The 26009-nt window shown below is 45.9% G+C and overlaps 1 protein-coding gene across 14 annotated transcripts in view; it reads left to right on the forward strand.

Annotated features, from left to right (window-relative positions):
• The window catches only part of sema6cb (semaphorin 6Cb), a 250140-nt gene that overhangs the window by 101811 nt on the left and 122320 nt on the right, over positions 1-26009 (forward strand). For 10 of the 14 annotated variants that reach the window (XM_086217684.1, XM_086217688.1, XM_086217687.1 and 7 more), the window contains one exon: positions 17084-17167. The exons of 3 other annotated variants lie outside the window; for them this stretch is intronic. The gene's annotated coding sequence lies outside the window, so the exon portion shown is untranslated. Of the gene's footprint in view, positions 1-17083; positions 17168-25369; positions 25463-26009 lie in introns of all 14 variants that reach the window. One more of the 14 variants, XM_086217690.1, reaches the window with a different exon arrangement.

Here is a 26009-nt window from a genome sequence, read left to right on the forward strand (position 1 = left end):
AGATGTTAATGAGGTGGAATTGGGTCAGATATGATTCATTTCTTCTTCCCACATGTGATCGAGTGGTTTAGGCCAGTGTGCTGGTACCAAGGATCTGAGGCTACATCTGCCACTCCTTGTTTGCCCAAACTACTCTCCACTGTTGCTGTGACTCGACTGTTTATGGCTCATCAATTTTCTCTCAGTTTTTGATTTGATGGTTGGAGGTCTTGGCAGCCGCCACAAATCCGGCAAGTTTTTAAGCCGTCGAAGTTTGTGTTGTCACGTGGGTCAACAGATGTGATCCTCCTTCAGTACTTGACAAGTTTCATTCCCGCAGCCATCCAGGCTGCAAACTGTGAAGCAAATGCCACCAGTAGCTTGATGTTCTTTAGTCCCCGGGGACTTTGAGCACAGCAAAGGGAGAGCCATGATCAGAGCTGAGAACTGGATGGCAAGGTGGTGGGTGGGTGGGTGGGGGCCTGTGAGGAGGTGGAGGAGGATAGAGGTGTCAGGCGTATAATTGGGGTGAGGAGATCTCTGGGGTGGATAGAGGGAAGCTTTATTAAGACCGTTGGAGTCTGATGTGCTTGCACGGTTGCCTAGTTCTTCCTCACACACCCACGCGTACGGGCCAATCTTCCTTTTCCACAAGAGACTGTGTAACAACAAAGGGATGAAGGGCAAAGTCCTCAAGCTCCCTTCAGTCATAGATAAGACAAAAGACCCCATTACTTGAAAAGCACTGATGGGGAAGCAGCAGTGGATAGATCTGCCCGTTTTGAAATCAAGGCCTATTGTTCTACTTCTCATCTGTTGGATAAGTTGCTGGTACTTATTGTATCCTGAGATGCCGTAGATCTTGTCATTCAAATACACTTCTGTGAGGCACACCAGCCGTCTCTCCTCTTCCCCGAAAACATCCCTCATTTTTGCATTAGCCACTCCAGAGATGCATTTAATCTGCCTGCATTTTTATTTTGGTTGTAAGCCAGCGAATGCATTCCTTGAAAATGTATTGAGCGCGAGCGAACATTGATTAAATATTTACAGTGGAAAGTGAAGACAAATATTGGTGCTCAGAACTGAGGGAGGAGAAGTAATCTTTTCTTTTTTGTCTCACGAGGGCCAACATACTCTCCAGGGTGATTTCCTCCATGTCTGATGGTCCGATGGTGAGATTAGGGGCTCAACTGCTCATGTTCCCTCCTCTGCAGTGATTGAGTTATTACTTTCAATGAAGTTCAGGTATCGATAATTCAAACCATTGCGGATGCACGCTTCCTTAACAGAAAAGGTTTTCAGGCCTGCAAAAGCTGAATTTTGCCAATGCCATAAAGATTTTTGGGGTAAAGCAAGAGGCGGTCATGGGGAGACTTGGCAGCCTCCCTCTCTTCTCAGCTGTAACTTGGTTTCTGTGGAACTGGTGAAAAAGGGGGCTGGAGGTCTGTTCTCTGCTTCCTTAGCAGCTTGTTAATCCCCCACAGCTCTGGCCACAGGGAGAGCTGCTTACATACACAGGCCTTGTGGAAATGGCGCTACTCCTCCTCCAGCTCTCTAACGTCCTCTTTCCACTTGGTCCTGCAGGGCTCGGTTAATCCTCTGCCTGGTCATGGTGTGGAGATTGCAGGCTTTTTCAAAGCCCTTTGCTGGCTGGACATCAAAGTTACAGGGATACAGGGACTTGTGGAGGTGGGTGAAAATGAGGTCCACAGCAAGCAAAGACAGCGAGGCTTTCACCTCAGTTTTTTCTTGTGCCATTCCTGAGGCGCCACTGATTTGTGGTCGTTTGCGGTCTCAGAGGAAAAAGTCTGTTGATTGGAAAGTTGTGTCCATGGACGGAGTCTCTGAAGGCATTTATTGTGATGTCATGTGTTCAAAACAAAATTTGTATGTAGTTCATATTTGGGTCCGTATTGTTCTCTTATTTTGTGTTTTTACTTTATTGCTACAAAGCACTTTGTGCCTTTGTACCTGCGGAAGGTGCTGTAGAAATAGAGTTTTACTTTCTCTCTCAACTTTGGCGTGAGTTGAATTATTGTGTTCGTCTGACGAAAACTGGACTTAAATGGATGCAAACAGGTTAGACTGAAGGAACCTGTGCTTGTTGAAGTGGGACTAGTGGACCTGCACAAGCAGTTGGGCATTTAGCCGCTCCAACATGGAAATTTGCTTCAGCTGAGTATTGTGGTTTGTTTTCAACCGACTGAGAAAAATCTCTTTTGGATAAAAAAAAAAAAAGGATTTGCATTTAATTAAACACACGTTTTTGTCGTGTCACACCACGTTGGTTTTTTTGTCGATTGAGTAAATTTTAAGTTGTGTTTGGGGCGAATGCGGCGATGTTTATGAGCTGCCCAGATGGAAAAGACGCCGAATAAAAGAGAGAATGCGAGGGAAGCCGGCGCTGCCTTTTCTTCTCACAGCATCCAACCGTCTTCATTTAGTTCCTTTAAACCCGAGGGCTTGTGGTCGGTTTTTATTTTTACAAACCCAGTAACTATTTGTGCTTTTCATTTAATTCCTTGATTACAATGAAGCACGATTAAACACCTGTTAGAGCTGCCAACCCGACTTTTTATGCGTCTGGTAACACATCTACTAAAGTACTACTGATACCTGCCTGCCCTGCTGCCTGCTGGATCCATGATGCCCCCTTTTCAGTTTTCAGAAAGTGCACAGTTGATATATGACGAGTTGCTCAGTAGCGGGCTTGTGCCACTCAAGCAGAAGACGTCAGTAATCCGTTTGACTCCGAGGGGTACGGGGGTCCTCGCGATGGAGGATTATGTCATTATCTCTGGCTTCCTTTCGTAGCAGCTCTGATTGAGTTTTATCTCCTTCCATTCAACTTATGTCATTAGTATTGCTTGCCTGAAATGGATTTGAGATGGTATCAGTGTGCTTGGGGTTCAGTTCAGACTCGCAATTTGTTTACTCTAGTCTGAGCTGTAGCGGCAAAGTTGACTTCATTGTTTTCTCCTATACGGTTAATTTAGCCTCTCAGAGCTCGAACGGCAGCGACCAGCGGCGTGTAAACAAGTTGCAAACCCGCCTGTGAGCGCAATCTTAGAAATGAGCTTTGATGTGCTTCCCACCTTGTTTTTTTTTTTTTGTTTTTGTTTTTTTTACTGGAGTTAAAGCTGCAGCTAATCATGAGTTTCATTAAGTTATTTTCTCTCAGTTAATGGATTGATCTGCTAAGTGTAAGAGTGCCCATTAGAGTTTCTCAGAGCCAGAAGCGTAATCTTTTAAACATTTGTTGTTGTTGTTGTTTTTCCCCCTTCAACTAAAGCCCCTTTCACAAGCACACCGCCAACCTCAACTTGAAGAGAAACCCAGTGCGTCGGCTGCAGCGGACATGAATCGGATGGAAGCTGCCTGATGTCTTGTTACCTACTATTTTGCTTAAAGTTGCTAATTCAGTTTTTTTTTCAGTTCAGTGTTGTTGGTTTGCAGCACTGCAAGAAATATTGAAAATGAAACAACAGACAGAAAATCCATCTGCAACTATTAGGACACCTGGTTCTTTGTTTTTAGACAGACTTGAGTGATGTTTTCTGTTTCTTTTTTAAAAATTGGTCCTGGCTTTTTGTGTTTTCCTTCTTTGATAGATAAAACAGTGGAGCCCGGATGAATCAGTGGTTGCTAGCTAGGATCCATGTTCTCCTGTTAGTGCCTCCCACCGCTGGTCCGCTCCTCCCCGGTCAGATGCTGCAGAATGAAGGTACTGACCATAAAGCTGGAGGTCAGCCGGCACAGCGGATGCTCTCTGTGGTTATCGGCGTAAATCCGCGGGGACAAGCTGGTCACCGGCAGCGGAGGAGATGGCGATGGCTCCGACCCTGTGAGGGCGGCAGCGTTTCCCCTCATCTGTCTGTCAGGCCAAGTTCTCATGTCAGCTTCTGGTCTCCATTTGTATTTTGTTTAAGCGCCAGCATCACGCCGTGAGTGCTGCAGAGGTGCAGTGAGCTGCTCATCACAGAGCCTCCCCTGCTCCTTAGAATTGATGTGTGCAGATTCCCCAGTGTGGCATCAAGGAAGATTGCGCTATTAATTGCCAACGACTGTCATCAAAAACAGGTAATTGCCGGCTATTTTGCCAGCATGTAAATGTGCCCAGCTTGGTTTTGTGTATTGGATGAACATCCTGTACTTCATGCTCACTGCTGTGCCCCCTTTTTAACACTTGTATATCAAAAACCTACACTTGTCACATCTGTAATAAACGGGGACGGAGTTTGATTCTCAGTTCCCGTGTGGGCTCTCTTCATCCGTAAGAGCGGCAGTTCCCAAATCTTAGAAGGCTGCGGCGCAATTCAGCATCAAGTCATACGTTTAATCACATGACTAAATTCTACATCGGTTCCAGGCCACGCTTGTTAGCCCATCTGAGCACTCATAGAGAACTCCTGAAAGCCACCACTCCATTTTGAACTTTTTTTCCTCGACATTTATGAGTTATTTCTTCAATTCCGTCTCCCAGCCTTTTTAAGATGAGTGCTACATCAAAAGTAGGTCAGATAAATTCAACACTTCAACGTTTTCACTCTCTCTTTTTTGGTAAATGACCTCTTGTTACAACTCCTTCAGGGCTCAAAACTGTCAATAAAAAAATGTAAATTAAAACGCTGCATCAGAGCTTAGTGAAGAATTAAACATCACCTGAGTCGAACTTAAAACCTTGTTTGTGAAATTTTAGTTTTTTCTTTTTTTTAAACGTTTCCATGTGATATTTCATGATGCAGATCAGAATCTGTTGATGGAAACACAGTTGCAGTGAGTTACTCTCTGTTCAGTACTCTTATTTCCACCAGTTACTGCAGTACTTGTCCTCTCCAGTTCCAGCCTCTTTCAACCATTGTACTTTATAAGCCAGGTGACAGTGTCCATCAGTAAGCCCTTAACCCCTTCCTGGTCTCCTAGATCTGCTGGGTTTGCTGTTCCAGAGTCCAGGTGAGGGTCAAAGGTGATGGCGCTACTGCAGTTATGGTACCTCGGCTTACCAACAGCCTGCTGACACGTCTGTATCTCTTATATCGGCTCATTGGAAAGTGCTTTTGTCTTCTAGACTGGAGAGTGCCATACAAAATCAAATAAAAGAGGTTCAGTCAAATCCCAGAGAATATCAAGGTCTTCTATTTTGGCTCCTTCACTCAACTCCCGGACTGAGCATCTCATTAATCGGCTCAGTGTTTCATCACTAATTGTGTCTCTGTGTGCAGCCGTAGGTGAGTTTGATGGCACAGCGCAGCATCCACTGGTATTTATAGCTCTTAGATGTGTGTGTGTGTGTGTGTGTGTGTGTGTGTGTCTCGTGGGGCTTTTAGTCCCCTAGAAGTGTGTAACTGATAAAATCACAGTTTCAGCTCTTACAGCGAATGCAGCATCTCCATCCGTTTATTCTCTGGAGTAGTCTGGCCCTTTATCATGTCTGTAACTCCTGACTGACACATGATGGATGACTTGACGATGGTAGCCGACACAGGTGGATACGTTTGCTGAATGTGCCTCCGTCCCAAGAAGCCGAAACTCCCACTATTTCCAATATCGACTGCATCATACCTGTGTATGTGTGGGTGTGTGAAATTAGTTCATCCTCATTCATCCCTCCTCAGCAGGCTTCGCCTCTGCACTCAATATCCAATATCTGCCCAGTTGTGGGAGGAAGAAACAGAGACTGGCACACACACACACACACACACACACACACACACACACACACACACACACACACACTGCTCCACACCTCAGCACACGTCTTTGGCAGGGCTGATCCGTGGAGAGGCGGGTTAAGCGCTCTCCTCATAAGCACCTGTGTGTCTCAGAGATCAGGAGGATGAGAGTGGGAGGACGGGACGAGGGCAAGGATGAAGCAGTGGAGAGGGTGAAGAAGGTGATTACTGATGGCCGGTCTCAGAGAAAGTGGCAGAGGGAAGCAAGATGATAGATATTTTTTTTTCTTTGCGGTGCAGCAGAGACTTTGAACACACACACACACACACACACACACACAGACACACACACACTTATCAGTCCCTTTTCCCTGTTTACGGTCATTTTCAATCACTCCTCATCCTCCCTCTCGGAGCCAATCGCCGCCTCTATTATTTGCTCTGTCCTCTTCCTTGTATTCTGCTTTCACCTGTCTTATCACTCCACTCCCCACCTTTCCTCACCAAAGCTGTGATTGGATGCCACCGAGCACCAGTGATCCAATCTCATCCCTATTCATAGACTTCAGAGCCCCCCCCCGCCCCCCCGCCTCCACGTCACTCAGCACCGAGCCTCCCCGCTCTGCTCTTTACCTCTTTGTTTCACGCATTTTGTTTAGCTCTTAAGCCGCCTTTTTACTTATCCAACTGACTTGCCTACCGTAAAGAAGTTGACATGGCATCACAAGCAAAAGGCTTGCTAAGCTTTTTAGAGCCAGTCACGGTGCACCCCCCCCCCCCCCCCCCCCGTAATTACTGCTGAAACAAGCAGCTCTGGGAAGTTTCAGCGCTGGTGGACCCGTCATTACTGACAATCTCTCAGGCTTTATCTGCCGTAGCTGAGACGCAGCGCTGTGATGATTGCCTACTGAGCGTGGGGGAGGAAGAAGAAGAAGTAGGAGAAAAAAAGAGGATGATCAGAGGGAGGGAGCGGCGTACATTCGGAGGTTTTTCAAAAGCGTGAGAGGAATCACGCCGTAGATGAAGCCCTCAAACAGAAACGTGTTGCAGAAACCAAAAGCTGCTCAAACCTGCCAAACTGATATCTGGGTTTCCATGGTGATTAGACATTCTCTATAGCTTAAGTGGAGGAAATCAAATCTGCGACACTTGTACTGCTCTGTCAAGTACATTTCGCTGTCCGATGCTTGATGCTCTGCCTCCCGTCAACGCCGAGGACTAAAGAGCACCGGATGCTTCATGCCTTTCAGATCAAGTCCTCAACATTCGCCGTCTTTAAAGCTCAGGAGTTCTCACGAGTTATTTACCTGCTTCCAGGAGCGCTTGCCTCCCCTCGCAACTGTTTCACGCTGAAACAGGTATTTTCATGGCAAAGTAGTTGCAGAAGAAGCACTTTGACTCAGAGCACTTAAACTTTGACACCGCGATTCTTCGATTTGTGTCTCCACTCGGAAAAATGTGTTTATTGCTCCACAAGATATTTGAGCTTCGCTGTCCAAAAGGCTGCGGGAGAGCTTGACATTCGCGATCACCTTTGATTTGAGACGCCACTGTCAATTTTGGTCCAATACACAGCTTGGATTGAACATGCAATGCTCAGATATTGAGAATCGAGGGTGATCATTGAAGTGGCCGACACCCTCGGCTCGGTTCTGATTCCCGAATCATTTTTGGATTTATGCAAATGGTTTTCACTGTTTTATGACATGAAAATATGAACCAGTTTACCAAAATGTGTTTTGACTTAATGAGTCTATTCCAACTGTGAGTGTCAGCGTGACTCCAACATGGCGATTCACTCCTCAGATGCGAGGATGTGATGTTGAGCTTCAAGGAGTCCATCAGCCATCAGAGCTTAATACCCAGCGTCAGTCGCGGCACTTTGGCCTTGATAAAGATACTTCAGCCATTCGTCTTGCAACATTGTGAGACAATCAGCATCGTGTTAGCCTGACGCCTCGGTAACGCGGCTGCAGGGCGTTGATAACCAGCTGAATCAACAAATGTTTGTCAGATTTTCAAGCGGGAAGGAGAGTGATAAATTGTATTGTTGATATTTTGCCCCTCCCCCACAGTTCTCTTCAGCAAGGAAGACATTTTGTGACCAGTTGTTGAAACATGTGAAATGAAACGTATCATCAGATTCATGGACTTGGAATGTTGAAAGGAGGGGGGAAGCGGTGGACGTTCACGGAGGAAGAATTCAAGTGTCACATCCTTCTATCTCCGTACAGTCGGAAAGGAGACGTGACTCACACTTTGTAGAGCTGCTGAGAAAGAATCCAGAGGGGCCCCGTTTGTGGTCAGAATGTTCTTTTTCTGACATACTGATGAAATGATATCATGCATTTGTGTCACTGAAATGAATTGCCACATGTTAGCATGGTGGCTATCATTCGGTAGGGGTAGCACCTCTCGTTTTCTACTGCTGCAGACTAAACCTGTTATCACCAGTTATTCAGCAGCGTGTCCTCCACCCACTGTGCCCAGTGTTCTGCCTCAGCATTCCATCAAATAGTTTGGCTACATTTGTTGGCTTGTCGTTGTGATTGTGTGTGTGTGTGTGTGTGTGTGTGTGTGTGTGTGTGTGTGTGTCTCCATCCTGTTCCCAACAGCCGTTCGACTGTGCTAAAGAGGGAGAAGGGAGGACACTGCTGGCAGGCAGCAACTTGGGCGCAGCAGGTAGAAACAGGTGTCATTACCTACCTGCCTGCCTGGCTGCAAGCACCTGCCCCAAGGTGGAAACCAACCGGTTCTTGAGAAAACAAGACACACAGTCAATTTACTCCCCCTCCCCCAGCTTGGGAGTGTTTTGCTCACTTGCCTTGATGAAACCTCAAACAAACTAATTTGAAACTGCGTTCTGAGTTTCAGAGCATCCATAGGTGGTGTTTTTGGAAATCACTCCTTGCTGTAGTTCCTCTGCGTGCATCTGGAGAGCAGATACAACTGACAACGACACTGTGGGTAGTGGGAGGGTAATTAAACCGCAGCCGGTCTCGGAAAGTGCATCATGCTCCCATGCGTTGTGCCGTGTCACATCATCCGCCATGTTCCAAATCCTCCGTGTGAGAAGACTTTTTAATGTTTGGCTGCATTTAAACATTATTCTCAGAGGTTTACGTGTGATTATCCTGGGCTAGCTTGTAAACCCAGCGCAGGGCGGGTGAGTGCGGTTTTGATGAGGGAATCTCGGGCTTGTTTGTAATGTTTGAGACCACTTTGGTCAGGATTATGTTTCTGGATTAATGCTCAGCTCGTGACGGGATGCTGGTGGTGTTCAGAAAGATAGTTTGTGGTTTAAAGTTGAATTAAAGGTTTAATTAAGTTTTACCAGACATAAATACCACACACCCTCAGGCATCAGGACGTGTGTGCGTGGTTCAACTTGGGCCATCAATCAATAGCGATACACATCATCAACAGACACTAATGTTTCAGCAGTTAAAGAGTAGACTATCAGTAGTTTGATGGAAATGAACTGAACGCGAACCAGCGTGAGGATTGTTGATGGTAACGTGACTCAGCGGCGTGCCGCTTTATTTAAGGCTGACTGGTGAATTTGCTAAATCCAAGCTTTATTTGAATCGTTTTTGGTGACAGGTTGTTGCCACTTATCAATAATGATTGGTATCTGCTGCATCACCCAGAGCTCCGTGTGGTGTGTTTTACAAGGTGAAATATTGATACTGCAACAAGCTGCATTGTGATACTTGTGATACAACATCGATGCGCTGCAGCCACATATCGATATTTTCATGATTGCTGCCTCCAGTTTTGCAGACATCATGATTTATTGATCAGTTGCCATGTAGTGTATTGATTATGGCTAAATCTCATGGTGAGTCTGTCATTATCATGGGCTTTGTTGTGTTCATTATCAATTAGAAGTAGAATGTTATTGATCAGTCGCTTTGCCTCGACTCAGCTTTATTGCATTGACTCTCTGCTCAGGCATCTCGGAGCTGAAACTCAAAATTAAACTCAATTTGTGAGAGGGTAAAGCCCTCAGCTTCAATTTAAGGCCATTTAGATCCACATTAGATGAAGAGTGCTGGAACTTTCCTACGGAGTCTTTCAACTACAGGAGCGGGAGCGTAATTGGAAAAGTTACACGGCTAAAAACGATAGTTGACAGATATCAAAGATCCTGTTCTGTAGCTCCCTTCACTTCCTGCTGGTTTTGAAGGTCAGACAATTGATCAGTTTGATTGGCTTCATGCAAACGACTCGTGCTGCTGTCGTGGCGTCCGCACGCTGAGCGTCATGGCCCTGAGACTGAGTCACTTTTTAAAAAAACAACAACGGCAGCAAATTAACTCCAAACCTTTCAAGTTCAGCTCGGTGCACATCTTAATGAGTGTGAAGATTCAAGCTAACTCTGAAATCAGGATTTAAGTCATCGTCTCAAATTCAGTATGCTGGAGTACTGAGCCAAGAAACTGTCCTCACACCTTGACCGCAATGAGACCCCCCCCCCCCCCCCCCCCCACACACACACACACACACACACACACACACAGAGCCCAGAGTTATGTCTCCATTGGCAGGTATTCCTTTGGGCCCTGCTGCCATTTTTACCATGCTGGCACTCCACCACCTCATAATCTCATGAATTAGTCATCACTTTATGTCTATACCCAAAGGTTGTATATGTATAATTCAGAAAATGGCTGTAGTGATGAAGGAATATTTTAAAGTCCCAGCTTAATGGGTGTTTGGTCTCGTGTTACTGTGAGGGGGAGGTACGCAAGAGTGCAGCCATGGAGATGTTTTTGGGAGGACTTTCATTCCCGGGGATGTTAGGGTTTCTTCTCTGTCCAGCTTGGATATGGTCTCCAAGTGCATAATACCGACCCAGACCCAGGCCCCTGCTGTCTCCTGGGCAAATACCCTGAATGGGGAGTAGAGCTTCTTTGCTCTGTTGACGGATGAAGTTCATCCATGCGCCAAGTTCAACAAGTCAGCTGCTCCTCCCTCGCCACACTCCCCTCCAGACTCTCTTCTTTCTGAACCCCCCCACCCCCTCCCCCTCCACGACAGCACTCATCTTCTCTCTTTTCAAATGGTAATGGAACTGAACTGTGCTGGATCTCCTCAGCCAGAAGTGAACTCTCTCTTCTCAGAAAAGAATTTATGGATGGTCATGCAGAGTTTTGAGGGTTTGGCTCAGCAGGCACCAAAATTTTTTCCTGGTAGCCGAATCACTTTGGGCAGCTTATCTTAAAACACCGAGGGTCTGTGGCTATTGTTGTTCTGCATAATGGAACAAAATCTATCTGCACCTAACCCCTACTTTATGTACCACAAAGAAAACTGATGATATGTGGGCTTTATAGCCTGGCCTGTGTGTTGGCGGACTGAAAACCATGAAGTAAGCTGATGAAAATATGTCTCTTGAGCAACATAAACGGCTCACATCACGGCTTGTTCCACTCTCCTCATGTGTCTGGTTCTGAGGAAAGTGTGCACGTGATCACGCATAAACAACCGAGGGAGAAAAGAGCCGCTCTCTTCTCACTCTGTCGCTAATTCATCCCGTAACCATCAGATGTCAAGGCAGCAGCCAAATAACAGAGAGGTCGTAATAATTAGGTCATATTTTTCCAGTTCCAGTTCTAACAGCGAACTGGCAGTGAAATGAACTCACCAGAAAAACAGGAAAGCAGAGACTTGAAGGTACCACTTACTGAAAACCACCGTGTACCTCGTCGATCACCGATAACATTTCTTTGACAGTTTACTCTTCTGGTTTTTCTCCTTCAGGAGTTCACGGCACAGTTAGTCCTCACTCAGTCATCGGGAATGAGAGAGGAAAGGACATCCAGGGGACGTCCGTCTGCTATGAAACTGGGAAATTTGCCAAAATATGGATGTATTTTGTAAAGATTGGGGGTTCCCAGGAGTGCTGAAATTGGAAGAACACCAAAATAACAAACAAACAAAAAAAAAACCTCTGGCTGAGTGTCTTTTACGGTGCTTCTGTTGTCTGGGTCCTTTTCGCTCACACACTCCCAACGAGTGTGAAGAGGAAGATTTGGCAGAATTTGGACTCGACTAGTGAGAGGAATCGATAGGGCAGCTGAAGATTATGACTGCTGCAGTCAAACGGTGGAGAAGTGTAATGTTCACTTTTAAATGTGACTGTCACTACAACAGGCAACGATGCTCACGCGACTGTCTTGTGATCGCTACACAAACCCAACATGACGCAAAGCAAATTATTTCCTCGTAACTTTGAGGACATTTTTTTCCTGCTTTTATAGTTAAATAGGAAGAACAGCATCTATAATTTTGACAGTATTCCACTTGTGGACGCTAGTAATTAGCCTAATGAACGAACCTATTTGGAAAACGACGCACTCATTTGCAACTGGAACGTGGGAAAGTTCCAAACTCTGAGCTGGGGGAACACATGCAAGGATGTTGGAATATCCCAGAGGGGACATGGGGACATGGGGACTTTTTGAGGTGTGTAGATTTGACGTCACTTGTGTGAAAGAAGAAAGAAATCTACTTTCTCCGAGCCTGGACAAGGAACTTCATCATGTGACGTCAAACTCTAGTTTTCTCTCGTGAATTCATCTCCGTAGCCGTGCAGCTTCCTGGAGCTAACATGCTATCCTTCCAGCTAGCTAGCCATCACCTCAGCTGTCAGTCCAGTCAGCGACAGTCATCAGTAGCAATGCTGATGTCCTGAGCTTCATTCCGTCCCTGAGTTGGTTGATGTGGCTGAAGAGCTGGTGAGCAGATTGTCACTTTTCGGAGTTGTGACAGCAGAAATAGAGCAGATTTCCTGGGGCGACGGTGGCACGTGTGTTGTCATCACATGAAGGCTTTGAACTCGGAAGTGGGACTTTCCCAAACGGGACCTTTCCCAAACCCCCAGCTGCATGAACACATGATCTGATATATGTTTAATACCATTATTAAATGTTTAAATGGCAAAGATGTAGAATAATAAAACACAAACAACAGTGGCGAGCTAAATAAAGTGATGTCTCTCTGTCCTGGCATAATCTTGGCAGTCCTGGTTTTGAACACAGCCAAAGCAGCTCATGAATGTGTCGTTCCACTCCATTAAACATTAAAAGGAGAATCCAGTATTTAGTTCTTATGACTCATAAACAGCAAGTGGAGGCATGTGATGCGTGCCAGCAGCTAAACTGATCAGAGCCGTTTGGACGCCCAGGATCTGATGAGCTGAAGCCTGCACAGGAACACCTCCTGCCGTGGTACAAGGGACGAGGCAACACTTGTGAGATGTGTTGAGTTGTACTTGAGGCGTGTAGGACAGGAAGTTGTTTTTGTTTTGATCTGAAGAGGAGGAGGATTCCGATTCCAGAGCTCTTATTGTTGGCATTGGGTTTAAGGGGACGCCACTGGCAGTAGTCAACCACACAGCGCTTCTTAAGAAAAGAACAGCTGATAGAACCCCAGCGATTCATTGTGCTCGATACAGTTGGAGTATCACAGACGCTCTGTATCTTTCTTACAGGACACTGTTCACATAAAGATGCTTGGGGGTGATGTACAATGATTAAATTCTCCAGGAAGTTAAATTATGTCAATGCACTGATGTCATTTTCAACAGTATGGTCTAATTTTAAGCCGTAAAATGTCCCGCCGCCACTCTTAGTCAAACTGTATTTGAGGAATCGTTGCTGAAGGAATTTTAGCTGATATTTAGATTTTACGACTTAAAACACAAGTGTTTTGGTGCCAAAATCAAATGCAAAAATCCCGTCCCGTGTCAACCATCGAAATGTTGTTTTTATTGGTGATTAATATGAGACTGTCGTGAAAATTTGGAAAATGTACCGCTCTCTGCACTCATCTTCTTGGTTCTGGACGATAAAAGTCTTCCTCCGTCCCATATCTTTGTCCCAAGTGTTTGATAACCACATTGGAGGGATCATTGCAAACAAACAACACACACACACACACACACACACACACACACACACACACACACACACACGAAAAAACCACAAAAGGCAGGTACATGTAACCTCCTACCTGAAATTCTAAGACATTTGAATTCACTTGTGGATGCACGGCACAGACAGGGACCTACAATATCTGGACAATACAAACAAGCTCTGACATATTTCAGCCGTTATATCGATATTGGAATTTTATCTCCCCCTCATCGCCGAATCAACAACTGCCCCGGAAAGTCCTGCATCCGTCAGGCCCTACAAAGATGCCCAGCTCTAATTCCTGGTGATAAATCGGAACCAAACGGGAACAGGAAGAGGACGAGCCAGACAGGATGACGATCTGGTCCTCACAGAGTCAGCGAGCCTCAACTTTTCCTTCAGACTGTTCCAGTCTGCGCCACCAGAGCCTTTTTCATATCCAGGAAGACGAATGCTGCGCTGTAAATGCTGAGTTACGGTCTTGATTACAGCTGCATGTGTGTGATTGTGTGTGTAAGTTTAAACGTGTTGCACGTGTGCACCAGTTGATTGGTGGTGATTTGTGCAAATTGGCGAGGGAGGGATACGGCGACACAGCAAATTGAGTCAGAGAGAGCAATCGTTGACTGCCAAGTTCTCGAGTAACGCTGAAGCGTTCCACATCACTCAGCTTTTCTTTGAGCCTCGTTGAAAAATACAGTCACATCCCGACTGTAACGAAAGGCAGATGAACACTACAACACAGATCTCCCTTCGCTCGCTACCTCTCGAAAGTGATCCTCTCTGACTCCAGACCTCCTCAGTCCTCTCTAACAAGCCTCTCGAGTTAAGAGTGCATTCTGGCAATTTCAGGTGTTTCTCAATAATTAAAGCGCAGGGTTAAGCAGCACTAGCTTGCCTCTGAGCAATTTATTTTTTCCTGTTGGGGGAGCCTGTTGGGAGCAAATATTGGTTCTTTGTATGAAGGTATAGCAGCGGTGTGTTGGGCCTCAGCTGCATCTCCCTTGACATCAAGGCTGCATTTGAAATGTATCTGATCCTGCAGGCTCCAGGCAGGTGATCAAAAACCTAGCATGCCTGGGTCATATTTCCCCTGGTTTCCTCTGTTTCATATTATATTGTTCATTATTGGCGTATAAATGTTTAATGCAGGATCAATCAACTGAAACCCGGCCAGAAGAGAAGCTCGAGGTTTTTATTATGGAGTCATTTGAATACGAGGGTGAGCGGCTTTGTTTTTAGCTTTTGGCGCAAACATGCACACTCAAGCTCCGAGTGGATTTGACTTCTAATTGAATGCTGCCATTGAGCAAATTTATAATTCATGAGTGCATGATGGGAGTGGAGGAAATCCACAGCAGATGACGTTTGCATGTCTGGCTGTGCAGTGCTATATTTATCTGAATGTTGACTGCATCCTTTCCAATCTTTTCCTTCCCCTCTCTCCTTTATATTCCTCCTTCCCACCCCCTGCCCCCCGCTCCCCCAGTCATAACCCTGGTACAAACCCGTTCGCAGTCTCTGCAACCCTTAATTGACTTCTCATTGACACAAGCTGTAATTGGCTTTTAATCACAGTTTTACATCATGTTTTGATATTCAAATAAGCAGTGTCAGCTCAGAGAAAGAGGCTTCCTCGCTGTCATTCACCGCGGCTGATGCTACAAGAGAAGCGTCTCAATATTGATGCCGTGTTTAACATCTTGCCTGACTGAAGAGAAACAAGATGCGATGGTGCACAGGACCACCTCCGGTAGAGTAAAACCTAAAGAACGATGACACCGAGTGACTCGTTGTGAGCAAGATACATCTGGGGCTGAGTGTTTTCTCCCGATTGATGTCTTAATAATGGAATGTAACTTTTCGTTTGGAGCTCGATGTGAGCTGACTGCTCCCAAAAGACAAGAACAACACAGGAGTCCAAAAACTTGGGATGTCACAGGTACATTTAAAACTCCTCAAGGATTCAGAGTGTCTCATTCATGGTTCTCAGTGGGCCTTTTAACTCCCAAAAACTGACATTGTCTTTTTCATACAAGGTAGCTCTGATAAGGATGTATGACACGCTTCACTAGGAAGCACTCAGAGGAGCGAACCTTCAGCCCCTGACTCTTGGGCCTAATTGAACCTGCCCGCAGCGACGCGCCGACCCCATACACCCGACTCATGTCCCAGTGTGGAGGTGAAAGCTGATTTGTATGAAGGTGCAGACTCGTGTATGAACTTTGGTGCAGATGTCACTTCCTGCATCCTCTAGATGTCACTAGAGGACACACAGTTTGATATTTCAGAATGCAGGAAGAGCTAGCCACGTGTAGTTAGCTTGAAGCTAATGGCGCCTCAACCTGTTGTGCTGTTGGTAGCCACCAGCTGCCATTAATTTCAAGCTAAATGCCCCCAGGTGGCAACGTGTGTTGGATTCTCTCTGAACCCCTCCACCAAGTTCAGTTCAAATCTGCCTCGTTGTTTTTGTGCAGTCCTGCTGTCAGACACTGAAAACACGAACTAGCTAAGATGCCGTCAATATGGAAGGAGAACTGCAGGAACACTGGAGACCGACTGTAAAGGCTTCATATCCGTGTTCTGATTGAGCCGCATTACGTTGTGTAAACATTGCCTTTCTTCTCCCAGTGTCAGTACTGGTGGGAAAATATGTACATAGCTTTATTCAGATCAATACGTTCCATTTTTACGTGTACACTGTATTTGGCAAGTTGCCACAAAAGACATGGAAATTTATGCTGCGAGCCCTGGTCGATAAGTCGGGGTCAGTTTCTGGCCCCCACTCATCGCTCTGAAAGCAATTCCCACACTCGTGGCTACTGGTGGAGGAGAGATAAGAGTGGCATGGCTGCTGCAGACAGCTTCCTGTTTGACAGAACCAAACCTATCCCTCTTTTATTTGTTCCAGCGTGGTAGCAGAACCTGAACACTGCTGTAAGATGCCCACAAACTTCAGAATGGCCTGTTGTAGTTGCTGCTTTGTTGGGATAGCAAACATGTCCAATCTCTTGACAGTTCCAAGCTCTGCAGCTCGCGAGCCTTTTCTCACTTTAGAAGGAGAGCGCCACAGGAGACACGGATTAGCATGCATGAATATTTTCACTTTCCCTCGCTCTTTCTACTTTTGACTCCCTCGTCTATTTTATTTTTTTGTTTTTTAACCATCAATTCCCTATCCCTTCTCTCTCTCTCTGTCAGTTACTGTGATCGGCTTTCTGTTTCTTTCATTTAGTCCTTTCCATTGTTTACTCTCTCTCTCTCTCTGCTCCCTGGTGCCTGAACAATCATGAGTGACGGTTAGTAACTCCTCAGCCGCTGGGCAGGCTTTGAGAGGGAGTCGGCTCCACGTGGAGCCTCCGTGATGCTCCCCAATAAACTGCAACGCTAAGACGAATGTAAATCTTTCAGCTCCACCTTTCATACATCTCCGTAAGAATCATCCCCTCTGCCTTCACCCTCCCCGGCTTCCTATTTAAGACTGTAAAAGTTTCTCTTTTTCTCTAGGAAGAGGCAGCTTTAAGACTTCCTGCCCCACCAACACGACTGCTACTCCCACCATCCTCATCGTCCCTCCAGTACTTCATTTAAGTAAGTCACCACATTAAATATTTGCTCAAAAACTTGTTTTTCCCAACTGTTATGAATATACTTCCTCATATATTACGTGTACCTGTGTGTCTTATTAACCATCATGACCAGAACCTGCCCTGGATCCCTGAATGTCAGCGATTCATTTTTTTTTTTCATCCACTCTTCCTGTGTGATTAATTTTGGGAGAATTGTCAGGGAGGCAATTATTATTTCAAGGGACTTCGGGTATGAGTTTGTACTCAGTGGTGACTCGAGGCCATCCTTTAAAAATGGTATTAATTATAACTCTTATATGCTGGCACATGCGCAGCAGGAAAGCTGATTAAGAATGTTTTTGCTCACAATGCAACATCATGCAGGCCCTGGAAGTAAAGGGGGGTCAAGTTCTGTCCAGTCTCCTGCTCAAATTCCAGCTCTGCTCAGGTGACGTTACGGAGATGTAAAAACTGCCCTCCATGTAAAGTTTTTTTTCTAACATGGAGCAACCTTTGGTATTAATGGTGCTCCATTATCTGGATGTCTGCCCCTCTGAGGCTATGAGACCTGGCTGCTAACAAGGCCTGCCATTTAAAAGGCCACTGTATTCGCACTTTGTCATGTCTCATTACAAACAACTGCAACATTTGTTTACACCGCTCTCCTGCCCTCGCAGCCATCTTATCTGGACCCGCGTCTGCCAGGATCCCGGCTCTGGACATCTTCAGATTAGAGTGAAGTGCTGTTGAACTCTGTGTTTTCCTTCCTCCATTGCCCCCCCCCCCACCTCCCCCAATGTTTTTATTTATTTATTTATTTTTTGATAGATCTGGTTTGTTTCTGCTCAATTGCAGATTGTAATCTATTCCAGCTAAGGGGGGTGGGGGTGGGGGGGCGATGCTGGACTTGAAATAGAGCCATTCATCACAGAGTAAACAGCATAACAGGGCGGCTAAGAGAGAGCAGGGGAATGATAAGAGAAAATGGTGGGGGAAAGAGAAGCGAGGAGAGCTCACCTCTGGAAGGCAAACGCACCACGGCACCCATCGCTTGACAGAAGTCAGCGAAACCTGTCGCTGTTTTTCGCTCTCACGAGGACGTGACATTTAAGACGGAGGTGTCTTTGCAGGCCTAATTAACATTCCAGGGTACCTTCCAGCCGGAGATGGACACTCTGCCCGCTCCCGTCTCCCTTTTCGCTCGCCGGCTTGTTTGTCCACAAACTTCTTCGCTTCTCCTCGGCGTAACAGGCTCTCAGCTGCTTCCGAACACCTCCAGGGCTTTATTGTGTGACCATGCACACAAGCTTTGTCAGTGTCATCTCAAATGTTCCACCGTGGTCACTCTGTTTGCTATTGCCAGAGGTGTCGGGCAGTGGTAACCATGGCGACATGTTAGGCCTGAATTGTTGGCTGGTGGCAGAGCCCCCTGGGCGCCACAGATCCCACTACAAGAATCTGTCAGGCTCCACGCACTTACCTGCCAGAGCCGTTAAAGTCTTCTGAGCCGTGTCTTAATCCAGATGATTTTAGTGAGCTGCCGTGTGTTTTTATTCATTCATTCTTTTTCCAGTTTTGCGTCATCATTGTTCATTAATAAGTGTTTGTGTAGAGATTATTGCACCTGATGTTTCAGACATCTGTCAGGTTTTGGAGTGAGGAGTGCCTCCTTGGCTCCGTCACACGCTGGAACAGTGGCGCTCAACCTCAGTCCCCCAAGCCTCGTAAGAAGCCACGTAGGAAACATAGCAGTCATGCAAGAGCCGCAGTTCAAAAACATGGCTTTCTCCTCAACAGCGACGTCCCATACATTGATCCATGTATTTTAGGACATGGCGTTGAGATATATATGTATATATCTCTATATCTCTCTCTCTCTATAGAGAGAGAGAGAGAGAGAGAGAGAGAGAGAGAGAGAGAGAGAGAGATCACACACACACATATATATATGTATATGTATGTATGTATGTATACATACACCAGCTGCAGGGAAACCATCGCTACCAAAGTTTATTCAAGCCCTCGTTAACAAGTGCCGGAGCTTTTTAACATCACCTTCGCTAACGGCTAACGTGAAGCGCAAGGATAAAACACAATCTATTCCTTGTCTACTCGCAATAACAACAAGATCAGTCTGTCTTTAAAGCGTGTTTACCCATGTTTGGAGAACCTGCGCACGCAGTGGGAAAAGTATATAAATGATGCTCATGTTTATAGTTTCTAATTATCTTGTCTGTACTTGGTAACTCTTAATTTGTAACTGTTCGTTTCAAGCTCCAAACTGCTGTTGCTGCTGAGAAGAACAAGAGCAGGGGAGGATTAATCTCTGTAATGACCATAAAGATGAGGTTCAGAGCAGTAAATGTTAAACCCCTAATGAACGCTTCTCTATTGTCATGTGCGCGTCTCGTAGAAGGGGATTTAATTACATAGCTTCGGCTGACATCAGCACAACAACGTCCGTTCACACACAACATCACTACACACCAAACCACCTTTTACTGAACTACATAGGGACCAACACCGGCATGGGCGCTTGGCTTATGTTTGATTTAAAAACAAAAACTAAGTAACCAGTTGAATAAAACTTTATTCTCTTGCGCGACAGCCGGTAACATTTAGCTTCCAAGTGTATTCAGGGATATTGCCTAGGAATGTCATGAAGTGGTTGATCTATCACTCGTGGTGATGCTGGGGTTGGTCTGTACTGATTTGGTGCTACCGTATTTACATAAATACCCGTAAAACGAATGGGGGAAAAAATCATTAGGAGCACTGCAACAGGACAAGGAAGTGGAGCTCACTGCTAACCGCTAACCCTGGTAAACTGCCAGTGGTCAGCTAATTGAACTGGGTGAGAGAAGGAGATGCGTCTCAATTAAAATAAAGTAGGTGTTGCCGCCCTGCTGGCTGGAGCAGCATCGCTAGCAACAAATCCCAGTGCTGCGGCGTCGAGGTAGCTGTTAAACTGCGTGTTTAAAATCTGCTATGAAGTGATGTCAATAAATACTGTGGAAAATCCATACACAGAGGTGGAGGGAGCGGTGGATGGATGGATGGATGACTGCAGAAAGGGGACGCTGTCCACCCATCCATCCATCCATTTGTATACCTCCTATCCATTAAGGGTTGCGGTGGTGGGGGTGGGGGGTGCAGCCTATCCCAGCTGACGTTGGGTGAGAGGCCGGGTTCACCCTGGACGCGACGCCAGTCCATCACAGGGCCATCAGGAGCAGTTAGGGGTTCAATGTCTCGCTCAAGGACACTTGGACGTGGTCACCGGGGGGAGTAGGGATCGAACCAGCGACCCTTCAGTTGCTAGACGGCTACGCCACCTCTGCCTCACCGCCCCTAGGCTGGAGGCTACTGAGTGGTTTTGATGTTCGCTGCTGTTTGGTGGCTGTTTTGATGGGATATGTTAATGTGTGAGCGGATGCCATGCAGCTGCAGTGGGAGCCGGCTGTTGACTTTGTGTTGCCAGTGGTTAGTGTTGGCTTCCTACTTCTGTCAAAACAGTGCTCGTTATTGGAACTGGAAGAGTGGACTGGTGCGTATCAGATGTTAGCGCGTGAGAACTGGGAGATGAATGACAAACAGGACGGGAGCTGCAGGCCTGGAAGAAAGCACACACGGCAGAAAACTGTAGACAACAAAGGGAATACAAATGGCAGGTGTGTGGAGAGCACCATTGTTCTGTGCTGGTATTCGTGTGCTAGTCGCTGGATCCTAAGACATTGTCAACCATTTTTCGCAGAGAAGTTTAAGAGCATTAAGAGGAGCATCCGCGGGACGTACAAAGAAGAGCTCCATGATACATGAAGTGGTCAGGCAGTAGGAAAGAAATGAGCTGCAGGCTGCAGAGTCCCGGGTCTAATCCAGAGCACATGAGGAAGATTTTCCAGCTGTTAATCTTTTGTGAGGGTTATGAATCGAACATCCCCTGATTGCAAACTATACATTAGTTTATGAACCTCATGTGATGGGGATTAGAGACCCTTGATTTAACCACATACATAAGAAGTGGCGCAAACAGACGAGATGAAGAATGTTGCTTTGTTAAATGTGTTTCTTTGTGGGAAGGCTCGGGAAATACTTTGATACTCTCTTAAATTATCTCTACAAAAGTTTTACTCCCTTTATTTCTGAATTTTTTTGCTACTTTCGTGGAAAAAAAACAAAATAAAAAAACAGCCTTTTACTTTATTTCAGTGCCTGAAAGACATTTAGGAAATTGTTAAAAAAAAAGAAGGAAAAAGACAAACAGACCAGAGTTTTGTTTGATGGAGCATTAAACTGCACCTGAAATGCCAGAGATGGAAAGTAACAAAGCACTAATACTTCGTTATGGTACTAGATTTTCCAGGTATTTGTGCTGAACTTGACTATACTTGTTCCTGACAGCTTTCTATGTTTGATGCGTGTATTTTAGCACAAATAGTCTCCCTCAAAAAACATTGGACACTTCAATACACAAAAACTGAGAAACGCTGTCACGTTGAATATTGTAAAATGGACTGTAAAAAAACCTCAATCCTTTTTACTCATGAGTTCATTGGAGAACCTCGACTTTACATTTACTGTAGCAAATTGGTTGAATCCATACTTCTGTTACCAGGCTTTTTTTTTTTTTTTTTTAAGTACTTGTAACTTCCACGGGGGTGACAAACGTTCGTACTTCTTCCATTTGTGCTTTCAGAAGTGAGTTTTGAACTTCTGCCGAGCCACACAGACACAAAGCCGTTCACCGAATTCTCCAGAATAACCAAATATACACCAAATAAACAGGCCTCCTCCTGATGTGTGTGTGTGTGTGTGTGTGTGTGTGTGTGTGTGTGTACACACCGTATTGTGATTTATTCATCACCTCAGTGTTTGGCTGCTTATCAGCTGTGCAGGCGAGTATTGAGCTCTTGGAGATGACAGAATTTCAGGGCTGGCTGTGTTGGGCTGAATCTCTGAGCCTGGAACAATAGATGATAAAAATGAGAGTGGCAGCGCAGGGTTGCGGGGGTTTGGTGGGGGGGGGGGGGGGGGCCTTGTCACTGGTGTGAAAGATGGATGCCACACAGAGCCTGAGCTGAAAGTAGGACAAGAGAGACAAGGGGACAAGCGGCGCCTATCTGGAGTTGTCCATGGTTTAAAAGTCATCGATTCAGCTGCCTTCCGTCTCCCAGTCTGATGAATAACCGCCACTGGTTCGGTTGTGACATTCAGGTTCCCTCCCTTGCTGTCACTTCAGTTAAGGTTGTGTGCGTCTCCAGTAACTCGGCTTACATTTCATTGTCTTTGATTTTGTTGATAATCTACTCCACCTCAACTAAAACGCCGCCTCTCAGCCCGTGCAGGTCTCTGCAGGCTGACTCCACTGATCAATTCCTCAGCCCATCTGTCGGCCAGGCGTCTTCACAAGGCTGCACAGTAGGCAGGACGAACCCTCCCAGCAGGAGTCTTCATTAAACCAGGCCCCCCCCCCCCCCCCTCCCTCTCTTCCTCCACTTCTCACGCCTGGGCAAAGTTAATGAGAGGATTTGATCAGCTGGTACCCCCCTCCACTTCCCTCCCCTCCCCTCCACTTCACCACCACCACCACCCTCCTCTACTCAGCCACCTCAGCTGAGCCATTGTCTTCCTCCCATGTCAGCTTTGACTCAGAGTTGAACAGTTCCTCACTGAGCCAGACTACGGCTCCACCCCCCCCCCACCAGTGTGTCGACGCATCAGTGCAGATTTGAGCCTCCAGCAGCTGCGCGTCCATTCAACTGTAATTTCCAGCGAAACTGAAGAAATGTTGCAGGAATGGGCTTCATGTTTGTTTCCACTAGCTTGTAAAAAAAAAAAAAAAAAAAGCTCGGTCAGCGCACTGAGGGGCGCTAACACTTCCCATCTTCTACCATTCATTGTGCTAAGCTAACTAGCAGTCAGCTGGTCTCTGTGTGTGAGAGAGGCTTGTCTGTCTGGCTTGAACATTGTTCCAGTTCACTGCGAAAGCAAATCATTAAAGATTGTTAATAATTTGAACCAAATCCGGACATGAAGACCGTCAGATTGGGCTCAACTGTCTCTGTTTCAGTCAAATCCAGCGTTGAGCCGTATGTGGTGGCAATATTGTTGCTGTTGTGCCAGAGAGATGGATTTGCAGTGATGGATGGCATTGATGGCTCTGTGCAGGTCTCTGCCTGTTGCTGAATCACAGCTTAAAACTCATTTTGTGGGAACAGCAGAGCCGTTGTGCTTTGTGCGCGAGCTCAGGACCTGGCTGGTCCAACCGCCCTGCTGGAGCTTGCATGCCAATTACCCCCACCGACGTGCCAAGAAGGGCCGGCAAAGCAAGAAAATAAAGACGTATTTGCTCACTTGCTGAGACAAACACTCTGCTTTGTGTCGTCGTTATTCAGGGCCATAGGTGGCAGTGACGGTCGTGCTGTTTGACGCTCGACCTTTAGATTCGTTTAGTGAGACACGTCTTGGATATTTTCTGTCCCTGGAAAGATTGTTGATTAAAGAACACGTCGTGTAGCTGCAGATTCTGCTCGCTCCACCACATCCTGGACATCTTGACATCTTACTGTGCTTTCGTGGTATTTTTTCCAAAAACTGTGTAGCTCACTGCACATGTACGCACTCTGCAAGGGAAAAACTAAACCAAAGGCCATGTTGATGGTTTAATTTAATGCAGGTATTTTTATTTTTTTTACTGATAACACATAAATATGCACATTCTAGCTTCTGTTTCACAGAGCCTCTAAGTGAAGTTTATGTTACGAGACATCTTTTTATTGTGGTATTTTCATGTTGAAGTGAATTTAACTGTGCGTGTTATGTCTTTTCTCGTATTGCTTTGCCCTCTTATGGGTGGAAAGCACATTTAGAGTTGTCGTTCTCGGGGGAATATTTGAACATCATTTATGGCCTTCGTTGACACCCCTAATGCTCTCTTCTTTTTGTGATATCTGGTAGTAATTTACTGTTCAGGTGGAACAGCCGCAGAGTAGAAGCATGAATTTGATTCCATCAAGGTGCCGTGTGTCATTGTGAGTAAAAATAAATATCTTGGAGGCACGTTTGTTATGTTGCCAGCTACGGTATAATCATGGCTGTGCACCTGACTAATTTCATTGTGGTTGCTGTGGTTTATTGTGTGTACAGATTGCTGCTGGTGCAGATTTACGGCGGTGACACAGCGGCCGATCATGCGTGCCTCACGCTAGAGTCACACATGGGTTCATAGCGGCCAATGTTGACATGGTCAGAACTCAGCAGCAGGGAAACCTAAAGGGTGAAAACCTGCTCCTTCACGCTGCTTCTCCACACACTCTCTGTCCTCAAGTCTACAATGTTTAACTGGAAAATTGGCAGTGTGATGCCGTGTCACTCACTCATCTGCCGGAACATGGAAGGCTCACTCCAGTGATTTAGTATTGCACTTCAATAAAGCATCCGTTTTGCTTCTCTGATTTTGACAATACCCATTAGAATCTGTGTCTGACGGAGATGGTGGGATCTTGATGGGTGGTGCCGAGTACGGATCAGGCATTAAAAAAAAACACCTCTGTACTGCATCCCATAATGCACCGAGGTCGAGCTACAGCCATGTTAATTTCACAAGAGAAAAAGGTGCTATGGGGGGTGAGACTAACAGGTCCTGGTACTGAGGGTTGGTACTCTTGAGTACTCTGTGGTTCTACCAAGCGCCAGAACGTGTTAGAATTATCGGAGGAGAACTCCTCATCAGGTTGTACTGCGGCTTCTCTTCTGATGCCGGGGCAATGAATTGAAGATCTTTATGGTTTTAAGGTTTTCTTCTGTAAGTGTCTGAGCTCAAAACATGCAAACACCTCCAACTAGTGTGAAAAACTACTTTGCAAAAAAGGAGTTTTGTCAAATTTAACCTTTCCCATCAAGCCTCCCTGATTTGATACTTTAAAAGCATCAAAATACATTGATGGAAACACGACTAAACATTCGCTGCGTCAGAACCAATTAAAAAAAGAGGTTCCATCTCCTGTTTGCACCACCTCCAGCGAGCCTGAAAACTCCTAATGCAGTACTTTGAAATGCACTTCAAAAACTGTAGAAGTGTGTAAAATATCTCTGTACTATTAAATCAGTGGGGTTACTCTTTGATGCCGGAACACGACCCCACAGCTAACCTGCTTCAGTATGCAGCTTGTAGCGATCTTTCACAGTGTTAAAGTGTTTCGTTTTTGTTTTATTTTTTTTTAAGGCAGAATTTCTCTTCAAATACTAAAGTCACATTCCTGCCTGTAGTGATGGCCTTGTTCAACGCAGGAGAGGGGACACAGACATCAGACTGACAGTAAGTTCCAACACGTAGTTCAAACAATGTCCCTGCACGGGGACATCTTCCCCTGTGTTAGAATCAGACGCAGGGATACATGGCAGCAGCATGTGACCTCTCACCTGCTTGGATCTGTGATGCATTAAGATAAATTTGTCCGTCAAATGATGAATTGCAGGCTGCGAGGGAGGCTGTCTGCTATGTAAAAGAGCTGCTCGCAGAAATGGCACTTTCATCAATCAGACGGCCGACCATTGTAAAGTTGTTAGACTGCGGAATGAGGAGAGTTTATATGCAGCTGTCAGATGTGGAGACAGACCCTTTTCTTGTTTCAAGCCGTTTGCACAATGCTTTCCCCGTAGGAGTGCATGAGTGCAACATTCAGCTGGATGAAGTTCTTATTTTGAGCCTCACTCAGAGTTCTGCTGGTGTGTAATCAGCTGTCCTCACACAAGTGTAACGTCGCCGTATCCTCCCTATAATTTTCTCGTTTCACTCAGAGGTCTCAGTTAAAGTGACACCTGGGATCTCGTCCTCACTGGAGACCTGCAGACCACCCCCCCGA

This window comes from Aulostomus chinensis, chromosome 11 (assembly GCF_037954235.1).
Source record: "Aulostomus chinensis isolate RoL2024-O1b breed Wild chromosome 11, RoL_Achi_v1.0, whole genome shotgun sequence".
Classification (NCBI taxonomy): domain Eukaryota; kingdom Metazoa; phylum Chordata; class Actinopteri; order Syngnathiformes; family Aulostomidae; genus Aulostomus; species Aulostomus chinensis.